Here is a 13,429-nt window from a genome sequence, read left to right as displayed (position 1 = left end):
GCGTGGCACAGGGTGCACAATGCGTGCCGAGTTTGACTTGCATCGCTAAGCCAAATATTGAGAGTTACAATTAAAACCAACGTAGGAAGGATTAATTAGACTAAATCATGATACGGGGGATGAGCTCCTGAGCAGTGGTGGGTATGAAATTCAGTATGGCACAGCCCACTGCCATGATGAATTAAAATCTCTCGTTAATTCTGGGTGAACATTTCAGTTAGTTGTATCACATTTCGTGGCCCATGTGGTGTACTGCGGTTCGCGTACACTGAATGCCTGTAAAGTGCAGTTTTGGACCAACAACTACACACATGCATGTCAATATCATACAATGTTTGACTGCAAAATATGAGATGAGAAAGTATTATTTTTTCCTTAACAGAGAGATAAAACCCAACACATGACCATCAATGAAGCAGGTGACACAGTCCCACTAGTAAACTGTCAAAATGTCATATGCACTACTATACAGGTATTTTTCAAACCTGAAATATAACTTATACACATGATTGTACATGTAGTGTACTGAATGCTAGTGCCATCTACTGAACTTTTTGACCATCACATGCCTTTAGTTTGTAGACACTAAAGATAAAAAAAGTTGTAATATACTTGCTGTCAAACTGCACACAGGGATACTGTAGTGCCATGTTTGTAAACATGCATAAAAATGCTTGAAGTAGCTTGCACTCCATCTTGATTTAAAGTTAACCTTTAAACATACACTCATCTAACAATGCACTTTATGAGGCTATCACTTATGAGTATATTTATGTACATTGGCCTTTCATAAGTTGGTCAGAAACCCGCAGGCCTGCATGTGGTTAATAATGTCCACGTTACACAACTGGTTATCAGTCAAGCCCTGATGGAATTTGCTGGTAAATGATTAGAAAACAATCAACAACAATTTGCCAATGTGAGAAAGAAAGAAAGAAAAAAATATTCATAAATTTGGTTTCTGTGACTTGACGGATCAAAGGAATAAGACTTGGCTGAGTGTGCACATAAGATGATGGCACTTTGCTTATTTTTGAGAACATACATGTAAATACAGTTGAACCTCTATTATCCGGCCTCCCTTTATCCGGATCTCTCTATTATCCGGACGCAATCTCGCCGTGATATTTTTTTAATAATTACGGGAAGAAAGGGGGATTCCCAACTCCTTGAGAACTCCTACCCAAACACACATGAATTACATATTACTTCCAATATGATTAACATACATTGCATCAAATTTCCTTCCAAATTGCTTACCTTCAGACATTTCAACATCCCGAAACATCCCCAAATGTAACAATGAAAAGGTTGCAGTATACACATTACTACATGTGGTACTACAATGGGCTTCATCAGTACATGTGTATGTATATGTACATGTATAAAGCATTGAGTCTCCCGTATCCGGCCAAATTCCTTATCCGGATGAGCCCCGGTCCCGACTTGTCCGGATACGAGAGGTTCAACTGTACAGTAATAAGAAGCCACACATGGATCCTCTCCTTGAAACAGAGTTTATAGCAATTGCAAAGTTTCACAGTATATTGGATGACCAAATCTCCTATTGTAAATGACACGCTTATGAAAGCAAGTTTACTACTTTTCTCTATCACAGCCTATCATCAGTATATAGTGGCTTGGGATTCCAGATGGCAAATTTGGAATATCATCTGTGAATTTCAACAGTATTATATGTCTGCCCCCCCCCCCCCCACCCACATGTCAGATTCAATTATGCTTAACAACTTTGCCTTGTGATGCAAATGGCTGTTAGTGCATTTATTCTCAAGAATAAGGGAAAGCTGGCATTATGACCGAAACTATGAATTATGAAAGCACTAGAAAATTGAAATTCAAATGATCGGTTACATCAACCTTGTCTAATGTATTATGCACTTTTACGACCAATATTTGAGAGTCATAAAAAATGTGGATAAATCCAAATTCTTCACATTTGCAGGAGTTCCATAAAAATATGATGTATGGGCTGTATCTTAATGCCTGGAACATACAGTGTATTACTTTGCGGTATGAATGCTGATTTACTGAATAATAGCTTGAGACATCTGTAGATCTGGTCTGTCTCCAGCTCAAGTAAACAAGCAGTCAGCCAAGCTAGAGGCACAATAGAGGGAATCACTGGAGCAGGTCCCATCAAAATTATGGAAATTACGGACTGGGGTGTAAATCTTCTCAAGCCGGATGCCAATAAATCAGCGGAGATATGTATTTTGTTTTTGATCTTTTTTCCCCCTGTGAGGCTCTGTGATATGTGACGGATCCTGGTTTACTGGGGGTAGGGCAGAAAAGGGGGACTTGACTGATCAATCCCCCCCCCCCCCCCCCTTGACAGTGGACAATCACAGCTGTCCATCATTACATGGGTGGAAAATTATTTAATATTATTATTATTATAATTTTTTTTTTTTTTTTTTCTGGGGGGTTGATGTACTGTAGGGCTAATGAACATTTATGACATTTATCCCATTTTATGATAAACCAACCAGTTCTCTTTATTGATAGCGTTATATATGACAGAGAGCAAGATATAAGCAAATTCAGATATTATGAGCATCTTATATCTCCTTTGCCAAACCTGTCATGCATCATACCAAGGATTTTATGAAAGTTGAAACAGTATTGTCACATGAATAGTCATTGGCATTCAATCACTCTGAAAGTTCTGTTATACCATTGATCAGCTCTCCATCGGATGCACTATTGCACCATTCCACTTCAAGCTGGTGCCAGTAGGATAGGGAATGGCAATGAAATGAATATTTGAAAAGAGTGAAAGCAATGCTAATATTTAACATGCATTGTGAACCTTGGTATAGATTGATCATAGATATGTACAAGTGTACAAGCTATCTACATAATATCAGTCACACATGACAAGCAGTCATTCAGTCATGATAAAAGGCAACCTCAGGGCTCAGAGGTAGACACAAACATCTGTCAATCTGATAAGACAGAGAAATGACAAGTAAATGTATTAAAGCAAGAATGTGTGTGTGTGGGTGTGGGTGGGTGTTTGTAATGAGGTGTTTACAGCTTCGTACCAACTGAAAAATTCATACAGAGTCCAGAGAAAACTCGTGAACTATTAAAAAAAAGTTCATGCAAGAGGCAGTGCATCATTGCTAAAATGATTTTGCATCTGTAATAATCAAGTAATAATCACAGTATGCTGGGGGAAGAAAACAAGCATAAAGGTATAGAAATTTGCCCCAATGAGTAATGTTAGAAAAGTGTATATGTGTACAATTTTATATTTTGTGTGCTTTGTGTGTGTGTCTGTGTATGTGTGTATGTGTCATTGTGCATAAGTGCATGAGTGCATGTGAAAATGGTTTCATGCAAATAATCTACCAGTAATTGGAATGTGTCCCATTAAAAGTGATTTGCAAACAGCTGGTGTAGAGATTGTCCTCAGGAGTAATGCAGCACAAGTGTATGCATGTGTGTGTGTGTCTTGGTATGTGTGTGTGAGTGTGAGAATGGTTTTGTGCAAGTATCTCATTGGAATGCGCCCCACAGAAACTGATCTGAAAACAGCTGGCATGATATGTGATCATGTCCAGCAATCTGCACATACCAACATTGGCAAAATACTTTCTGGCTGAGTCACAGTATAAATGGAGAGGTAAAGAGTGTCCCAGATCTCAAGAGATACAGGGTCAAGGGTTCATACACGTATGTTGGTTAGTTGGTTATTAACCCCCCACAGATTTGCCAGCACCATCATAGTGAGGTATACTCTATTGTAATTAGGCATTAATCAATGTATTTACAGTATGTGCTCGTCTGGCTCACAAAGATCAAATCCCTGTTTTACACCTTCGAACTGCTGTAAAAATTGTACCTGCATTGCCACACTGTGTTGCTCAAATTAACTTCCGTCCTCCTCCCCTCCTTTTTCTCTTCCGCTGTAGCTCTAACTTCTATACAAATGCAAGTAGTCCTCCCTCATGATTACCATGGCGACTGCATCATCAACCCCCCACCCCCTCACCTCACTCCCAAAGGCAAAGGAGTTAACTCATGGAGAATTCATTCTCCGCCTGCCTCGCCCACGCACCCACGCAAGGATGCATCGCATGGCCGGGCAGTGCGGTAGCCGGATCGCAGACAGCAGTGAACTTTTATTTGAGGACTGCAGCGATATCGGCTTCACTGGTCGGCATGCATGGCTGAATGCTGCCTCGACCATCTATATCGTTCAGTCTAGAATGGAGCAAGCATGTGGAGGGCAGAGTTGGGGGGGGGGGGGAATCCCGAGAAGAATAACACCAGAGCATTAAAAAAATAGATGCAAGACGAGAACTTGACATTTACGCAGGAGAAGCCTAAACCTGCGTATCCTCCTCATCATCTCACCGAAGACGAAATTCAGAAGTCTCTGATTTAATCTACGAAGATTAAACACTTCGAGAGGGCAAAAGTTCCCGTTCTCCTTCCTATTTGTCATTGCTACTCTTAAAAAAATCCCCCAAAACTCAACAATCGTATAAGTGTTTATCAAGATTTGATGCTGACTGTTGCCTGGTTACCTGGGCAACCTATTTCACAGCTGGAACCAGAGGCTCCTCCAACTGCACTTGATGGTAAGTGTCGAGGACATCACATCATCAAGAGATAAATGTCATGAGAGTCACATTTCTCCTCTGTTATAACATTAACTCTGACATATGAGAGCATGCCCTTTCCCTGGGAAAAGCACACCAAATATCTAAAATCAATGAGTAGCTGCTACGGGCCTTTCATTTTGAGATAAAACTGGAATCCAATCATCGTTTACATGTTTACCGGTTCTCTGTTGAGGGTAACTGCTTGTATTCGTTCACAAAATACACCTCACATAGTGATTCAAAAGCATCTTTCTCTTTCTTCATGGTAGTGAGAGTTGCGCTAACAGGAAGAAGGCATTATCTCCCACACAATTTAAAGACTGGTGTGTGTTAAAACTCCTCGCTGCAAGTCATTTAACTATAATAATGATACTGTTCTGTTTCTAAAAGAATCTACAAATCAAGAAATTCATCTAAAATTGCAGTATCATGTATGCATTTCAAAGTGCATTTGTTTGTAAGTTGCCAGCATGCTCTAAAAAAAATAATCACTCTCTGTAGACTCTCTTCACCTCATATTCATGTGAAAGCACTATTGAATACACAACTTGCATGATAAAAAAACCTCCCCTATTCTCATAGATATCATTTTACCATAAGATTTTGAATACTTAAAATACCAATACAGTCTACACACACTTTCAAAAATGTTCATTTTCTATATCTCCTAGATAACGATTTCCACAAGATTTCTCTGTCGTGCAACAGTCTCCACACATTCTAAAAAGAAAAAAAAAATTATTTTATTTTGTGGTTCCTATTTTCCCCCACTTTATTTCTAATGGAACGTGCATGTGTCTTCTGTGCATTTGGCTATCCCTTCTACTCCGAGCAGGCACGAAAATACTTTTTGTTTAGATTGGTCGGGGATGAAATAGATCCCCGCAAATGTGTTTGCCTAGCTCGGCCGTCAGTCGCAGGAAATGCAAGCTGGATATTTAGCCGTCTCCCGGAGATGAGTGCGACCGACCCGGCTTGATGACAAAAGCGTTTGGATTTCCTTTTCACACACACACACACACACACACACACACACACACACACACAAAATGTTGGCGAGAAGTGTTCTGCTCAGATATCAACAAATGTCCCACTACGGACATGAAAGGCAAGATATTTTGGAATCTCATCGCAGAAAGAGAGAGAGAGGATGAGAGAAAGAGGAAGAGAGAGAGAGAAAGAGAGGGGAGAAGAAATTTGAAATATAATACAAAGCATCAAGAATTGTTACGACTAGCAGCAATACGAAAATTCATTCCACAAATACTGGGTGGGTGGGAATATTCTCTCCAATTATATCCCCTTCCATAATACACACCAGCAGCCAATGCTGTAGCTCCTCCATTTCTTTGTATCTATTCTTTCAAATAAACTTCTTTTCCCACTTTTCAAGCCTGTTTTCACTCGGACATTTTCAGAGATCTTATCTATTTCGCCATCTCGTCAAATATCCCATCTACCTTTTGATTCACAGCGAGGTGTTTGGCATCTCACAAATTGGACTCTGAATGCGACGTCTAATCAACCTGTGCCCTGCTCGTGTAATGACTCCATCGAGTCCTTTTGAATTTCACTGCATCTCTCACATCAGGTTTTGTCTCTTTCTCCATCTGTCTACTGAAATCTCTCTCTCTATATATTTATATATTTCTCTCTCCTCTACTCTATTTCAGTCCAATTCTCAGTTATGAGTTGGTGACTGACTGGAACGGCTCCAGAAAGGGAAGAATGCCCACCACACATTGCAGGAGATGAGACCCAGAAACTCACAAAAACAACCCATTGTTGCTGCTCCCAATGCCAGAAGACCACCAATCAAACACGTTTTTTCATTTTTTTTTCCTTGGCTATCTGCTTTGCCTGCCAATGGAGCTTGCAATGAGAGCAAAGACTCCATTAACCCCACTGTACCTGAAGGCAGGGCATCATGTTCCAATCAAATGGAAGCTGGGGGCAGCAGTCGTAAGGGGGTTATATGCCTCCGTGGGCTCGTGACAAACAAGACAGCCCCAATTTCATGTTACATCAGATATAGGCAGCTGCAAGTGAATGTGAAAAGAATGACTCACATAATATGTATCTTTCAAATAAAACAGACAACCAACTGCATTCAATTTGCAGTGCACTTAACACGAAAGAAAAAAAAAAAGAGGAGTTAATGTGTAGGTCTATAATTGAGTTGGGTTGGCAGAGTGGTTATAACAGTAAACAAGCCTCAACATTAAGTCTTGTTTTATCCATGAAACAAGGATCAGTTTTAGCTTGAAAAGAGAGGTTCCCTCACACGGCTAAGAACAATAGGCCCGTTCACACACAAGGGAAAAAGTGCGATTTAAAAATCGATTTTCTTATCGCGATCAAAATTTCGAAATTTTTTCCAGTGTGGACAGAAAAATCTCAATAATTACCGCGATCCTTATCGCGATCCAACTCGCACTATTAGTGCGATTTTTCAGAATAATCGCGATTATTTTGCCAGGCGTCGTGTGTGTGAGCGCGATCGAGATCAGTATTTTTAATCCCATCATTCGTAGCGCGTGCGAAACTCTATTGGGACTGCGGGGTAAGTCTTCGGTCATGCAAGATTTGCGCATGCGCAGTTTGGCCACTGATCGTTCTTTCCTTGCTGCGAAGTGCGATTTTTCCCTGTGTATGAACGGTAGAAAAAAAAAAATCGAAATTTGGATCGTGATTGAAATTTCGATTTTCGTTGTTTGTGAACGGGCCTAATATTACTGTCTGGTTAACCATCATTTATAAGACAGGCTCAAAAGCATCTTCACAAAGATCTTGGGGGGGGGGGTGTTTTATAATTATATGGAGCTATAAAACACATGAGCCCTATTTGAGACCATCATCGGTATCTATGTGAAAAGCCACACGTCACCCAGCAAAAAGTTGATTTTCACATATAGCTCTCACCTACATTCCATGAATGCAACAGTACGTATGCAACTTTTTGTCTTTTTCTTGTACAGTCCTCAAATTTGTTGCTCACTGATCACAAGACCATTAAATGAGATTATGGATAGTTACTCTACCAGATGTTTGTTCAATATGAATCTACAATTTACCCTCAACATCACAACACTATGTATAAAAAAAAAAATAAGCGTTTTGGTCAATCTGTGCCTTTAATTTTGTCACATGAAGAGCAACAATGTAGCATGAACACTGAATGTGACTTTGTCCAAAGTCAAATTTAAAAACAAGAAGCATACATGTGTGAAAACTCATCAGGATGCAATTACGAGAACTTAGGTTTGATTATTACTACAGTGTATGTAATGAACATAAGAAATAAAATTGGTGGGCACCGCTGGGTCATGGTGCAAAATGTCGTAGATTCTAAGTCTACTGTGCATCTTGTCATATCTCTCATTCACTCTTTTTTTTTTCCAGTTTGATTAGAAATTTAAGGGATAGTATTTAAATAAGAATAACATCTAGGTACACTGTAACTGTGTATATTTTAGCACTTTGGCACTACACATATATATCTTATTTGTACTAAATTAGAAAAGCAACACAACACTGCATTCATCTGCAGAATTGAATTTTCTTCCATCTATTTTCAGGGGATTTTGAGTCGATATGCTCAAGGGCCATATTAGATGATTGATATATCTAAACATACAGTGTATACCACAGGAAAATTGAAATGCTTTTGGAGAGGTGTTTTCCAATGCCTCTGCGGGGTATAATGTGTCCTCTACTGGGATCTGTTTGGTGGCAAATGAAACAAAAATTTGGAGTGGAGAGTAATCCGAGAAAGCCGAGGCTCTGTATGATTGAAAATGTCACACAAAAAAGTGGCAAAAGCCGTAGTGGATTTTAGCATCTTAATTACATCTTCCAAAATCATGAGGGAAAAAAAAAAGTGGACAACACCTGAAAGGGCTCTAGGGGAATATCAGATTTTCCCTTTTTGCACAAATTGTGACAGATTTCAGCGTCTTCGAGCAATTGGAAATTATACTTCCAAATGCGACGTTCCGGGAGAAGAAAATATACACACATGCAGCTGGCGCAAACACACAATTCACTTTTTCTACCTCTCAAATAGCTTTCCCTACGGAACAGGATGTGTCAAACTGTTTTTGATGAAAATTTGTTTCTTTGTTTAGAATGAAATGGATCAAATTGTAAGTTTCAGCTACATATAGAAGCACTAATAGCCAGACACTGGAAACAAATGATAACTTTTTGACATATTACTGACTGAGTGATAATGTGAGAGGTATTGCTTCACTGAAAAAAAAATGCATATAAGTCTTGCTCAAGCTGCAATATTACGAAAGCTTTTTACCAATAAATTTAATAATCATGCAGTTATAAATATGTGTGCAAAACAAGCGCATGACAACCCTTTCACGGAAGTACAGCATACCTCATTTGCTCATGAAACAGTGGCTAAAACCGTGCAGAGATACTTCTGATTTTTGCGGAAATCCCTCGCTGCAGCACAGTACACCCAACTTACAAATTGTACATCTTATTTGCGAAAAATCTGAAACACGAGGGCCCCTTGTCTACTTTTTAAAACACTGTACTGAATTTTTCCCACTCATTCTGACTTCAATGACGGTACAAATCCTTGTATTCTCCCTACATATTCCCTTATTCTGATACAGGGGCTTTGGGGGCTTACATTCTCGCCTGCTCAGCACGTGCCGTTGATTCATTAGGCAGTCTTCTTGGCTGGCTGGGATATAAATATTTGGCTCTAGGTAAAGCTGTTGATGAGTGAAAGTGTACTATTGACATAATGGAAAAGGGAAGACCCAGCGCAACAGTTTTCTTACCTCTCCCCCCCCCCCTTGTGTTTTCCAAAACATATTGCTACATTCCAGGTAAACACTCTGTACTGAAATGGCTTGTGAAATCTTTTACTCTTTTATCCATATACATGCATATATTTTTTTAAATCCACATGAAAAATGGAGAAAGACACAACAGCATTTGTCACATTCTATTAAGAAATAACTACTGTATTACTAATAGGATTTACAATGTACATGTATAAGATAAGGTGCAGTACACAACTACAATGTCAACTTCGCCGGGTATTCTGGTTCAGGCATTAGCTTTGCTCTGATGGTTTGTCCTTGATGAGTTACAATCACCTCGCATCAAGGTTGGTCGCTTGGCATCACGCACCTACAATGCAATTTGCATTATCTATCTGCATATATGTTGCATAAAGTGTGTACACACTCATCCCAGCAGAACCATCTACCAGTGGCAAAGACACAAAAAGTTCCCTATGAAAGACATACTTGGAGGTACAATGTATGTTTATGGTGCGACTCAAAGTTTTAGATATTCATCAGGGATAAAGGTGGATGTCACTTGTAGAGAATACACCTGATTTTCAATACCGGTAGTTCTAGTAAAATCAATATCTTATGTCATGTGCAATAGTTCAATTCCCTTGTTCTGGAGATGCCCATTTATTAATTCATCAAACTCAAGTCGTTAAAGTGATGGATGGTTCTTGCACAACTCTGTATCGCCATTTTACATTGTATTATATCCTACTCTTGGCAATTTTAAAGTGCTCTGTGTATTAAACCATGAAGCTTTCCAATATTCAGCTATGGAAAAACTACTAAATTATGTCACTAAAATGCAGTGGGGGGGGGGGGGGGGGTGAGAGAATGTTTAATACAGGCTCGCCATTAACATTATACATAGCATCTGAAATTCTCCACCACAGTCTGGAAATAGGAGCAAATAAATGTCACTTCCCCATTCTCCATGCACGCATGACCGGTAGCCCGCGAGTGCTGTCATGCATGGGAAAACCCCATCCTCCATGCAATATTCGTGACCCTTTGGGACAAGGGTACATAGCGACATCCTACATGTACATTGTAGCTCCAAAGTGGCGGAGGCTGAAGCTGGGGTGAGGCGGAGGAAGAAGAGGAGGAGGAAGAGGAGGAGCAGGAAGGGGAGGAGGAAGAGGAGGAGGAGGAAGAGGAGGAGGAGGAAGAGGAGGAGGAAGAGGAGGAGGAGGTGGAAGAGTATGGGGAGGAAGAGGAGTAGGAGGAAGATGATAAAGGAGAGGAGGAGAAAGAGGAGGATGAGGAAGAGGAGCAGGTGGAGGAAGAAGAAGAGGATGAGGAGGAGGAGGGAGATGAAGAGGAGGAGGAGGAGGAAGAGGAGGAGAAGGAAGAGGAGGAGGAGGAGAGGAGGAGGAGGAGAGGAAGAGGAAGGGGGGGGGGGAGATGGAGGAGGAGGAACAGCAGGTGGAAAGGTAGAGAGAAATGTGGACAGAAAAGGAGTTTACTTGACTGATTGTCCAGAGTCCAACTGTCAATTCATATAGGGATTATCTATTCCAATTAATCCCTATTGCATGATGAGGACTTTCATGTGAGTCTTTCACAGTATTACATCTGACTGGGTGTGTCTACCTCCGAAACCAATGCTTTCATCCTCAGATGTCTCATACGTACACACTACATTGCACTAGACTGTGTATAGGCCACACCAATAGTTTAAACACAGCGGATTTCTCAAGTCACTCATTCAGGACTCAGCAGACTATAATTAAAATGAAATGTGGGCTATAACAATAGTACCATCAATCATAAATGCAAAATCTACTTGAGACTCAAGTGGTACGGCAACATTGAGAAGACAGCAAAAACACTCAGTGAGGTATACATGATAAATTGGGGGCAATAACTTTTCCAAACATCACTGTCACACCAGTCTCGGCTTCTCAGCAAGCTTTACACCGTCTTCACACGCTCCTCATCTCATGATCATCAACAAGGGTGTCAAATTGCATTAAATCTGTTTAAGTATTCAGCTCCACTTCACACGTTTGGTCAGGATGCGCAAACAGGAGAGACCATGGCGCAATTAACATACATGATGTTGTACTGTGACGCATTATTATCGGCCACAAGAGTGTGGGAAGTGAGAGAACACGCACTCTCTCGTCAACAACTTTCTATCAATTTGCCGCACGGCGTCGCTGCCCATCTGTTGGGCAGGAAATGAAATATGTTCCAGCTGACTCTACATTCATGCACTGAATTAATCTAGTTTCTGCAGACAATAAATCTAATTTCTTTCTCCCCCTGGTAGTGAAAGAAAGTGAAAATACCAAATTTACTTCTGCACAGTATATTGTTGCTCTTTTGTATCAATTATACATGTACAATATATATCTGCGTACAATGCACAATGTGTGTGTAAGTGTGTGTTTGCGTGGATGTCTATAATTGATTGAATTTACAACTGGAAATTAAATGAGAGACTAAAAGCTCTTTCAAAGTCAGATACTTGGTTAGTAACTTTAGATGACATGACTACTTCATGGTTACATATAAATGAATGATGGTTTTGTCATGACTGTCTATAACCAGGGAGGTGGAATTCCACCTCCCTGCTATAACTTGTTGTTCTTCACAATGAATGTTTAAATTGTGCCAGATTACAGAATATCTTGCAAATTTAGGTGAAGAAGAAGGCTTATTCTTTATACTGTAAAGGGCACAGAGGGACATACCAGTTCAAGATCATTAGCAAGCCGTCATAATCATCTTCATATAATTAAACTCATGAAATGGCTCATTCAAGTGATGGCTCATTCAAGTGATATCTTTATATAATTTTTCCGGTTTCTGTATAAAAGCAACATATGCAAAGATCTATGGCAGACCATGCTTTTGTTATTATCCAGTATAGAGGGGGGGGGGGGGGGGGGGACAAAACATCCGAACTACAAATTATCCATAGCAGACAGACAAGCGTTCTGGCAGATGATACACAGGAGAGTTCAAACCACTTGTATAGTACAGACTCCTACAGACCATCTTTGGGTTGTTCCCCATGGTAATGCAAGCAACACAGGCCTATTGAAGGATGTACAATGGAGGTTTTTATGTCACTTTGTAAGGTGATGCCCTGTACTTGAGTGAGTACAAGTATGTGCAAATACTTGTAATGGACAAACCACAAATTCAAGATACAGTAACCTCTACAGATTGGAAATGCTTTGATCATATGATCTATGCAGTGTAATAGGTCATAAAACATTGAACTTTGCTGTAATGAATGAGAGTATGGCCTTGATGGGGAATATATATGACTGAATATATCACGCGAAGTTATCTCAACACCAGTGTGTGTTTGTACGATGTATTGATGTGCAGTTTGTGTGTTTAGCTTTCTGAAGTGCCTGCCTGCACTAATCTACAATATGAGATAAGAAACCATTAACACGTATCACAAATCAATCATGGGTTTCAGAAACTTATGGCCTCATGCTTCCCAGGACGAGTGTGAAGGTACAATATTGCACAGCACCATGAAGTCATAAAAACTAACATGATCATATTAAGCCATGACACAAATTTTGATGTTTGAATCGTGCTGTGTTATCTCCTATCATCCCAAAGAGTATAGATATAAAGGATAACACCAGGATACATTAATTCCTCTATTTGGTAAATACAGAAAATTTATAAATATTGTAAAATTGGATATTTTTGTGCGAGTGATTTTTTTGCACTTGGCCTGTTGAGATGAATTTTGTGTTTTATTAATTCCTGTGGAATCAAACATTAAATAGCGTTACATATATCAAGCAAAAAATGTGCATTTTTTTTTTTCGCACTAGTTTCTGGTTGTGCGAAATGCACAAAAATTTCCAGGCCACAAAAAATTGTTCTTTTACAGTATTGGCAATTGACATCCACCCCGAGGCACAAAAGATACTGTTCAAATTACAGCTGAAGACAGAGAATACCCTAGCTTCCCATTCAACAGAATCCAGC

General features: G+C 39.8%; 1 protein-coding gene across 1 annotated transcript in view; it reads right to left on the bottom strand.

Moving 5' to 3' along the window:
• Nucleotides 1-13,429, bottom strand: part of LOC140234623 (uncharacterized) — a 68,431-nt gene that overhangs the window by 35,889 nt on the left and 19,113 nt on the right. The gene's annotated exons all lie outside the window — the stretch shown is intronic.

This window comes from Diadema setosum, chromosome 11 (assembly GCF_964275005.1).
Source record: "Diadema setosum chromosome 11, eeDiaSeto1, whole genome shotgun sequence".
Lineage (NCBI taxonomy): Eukaryota > Metazoa > Echinodermata > Echinoidea > Diadematoida > Diadematidae > Diadema > Diadema setosum.
Note: the sequence above shows the minus strand (reverse complement) of the source record. Positions and strands in the feature narration are given on the sequence as shown.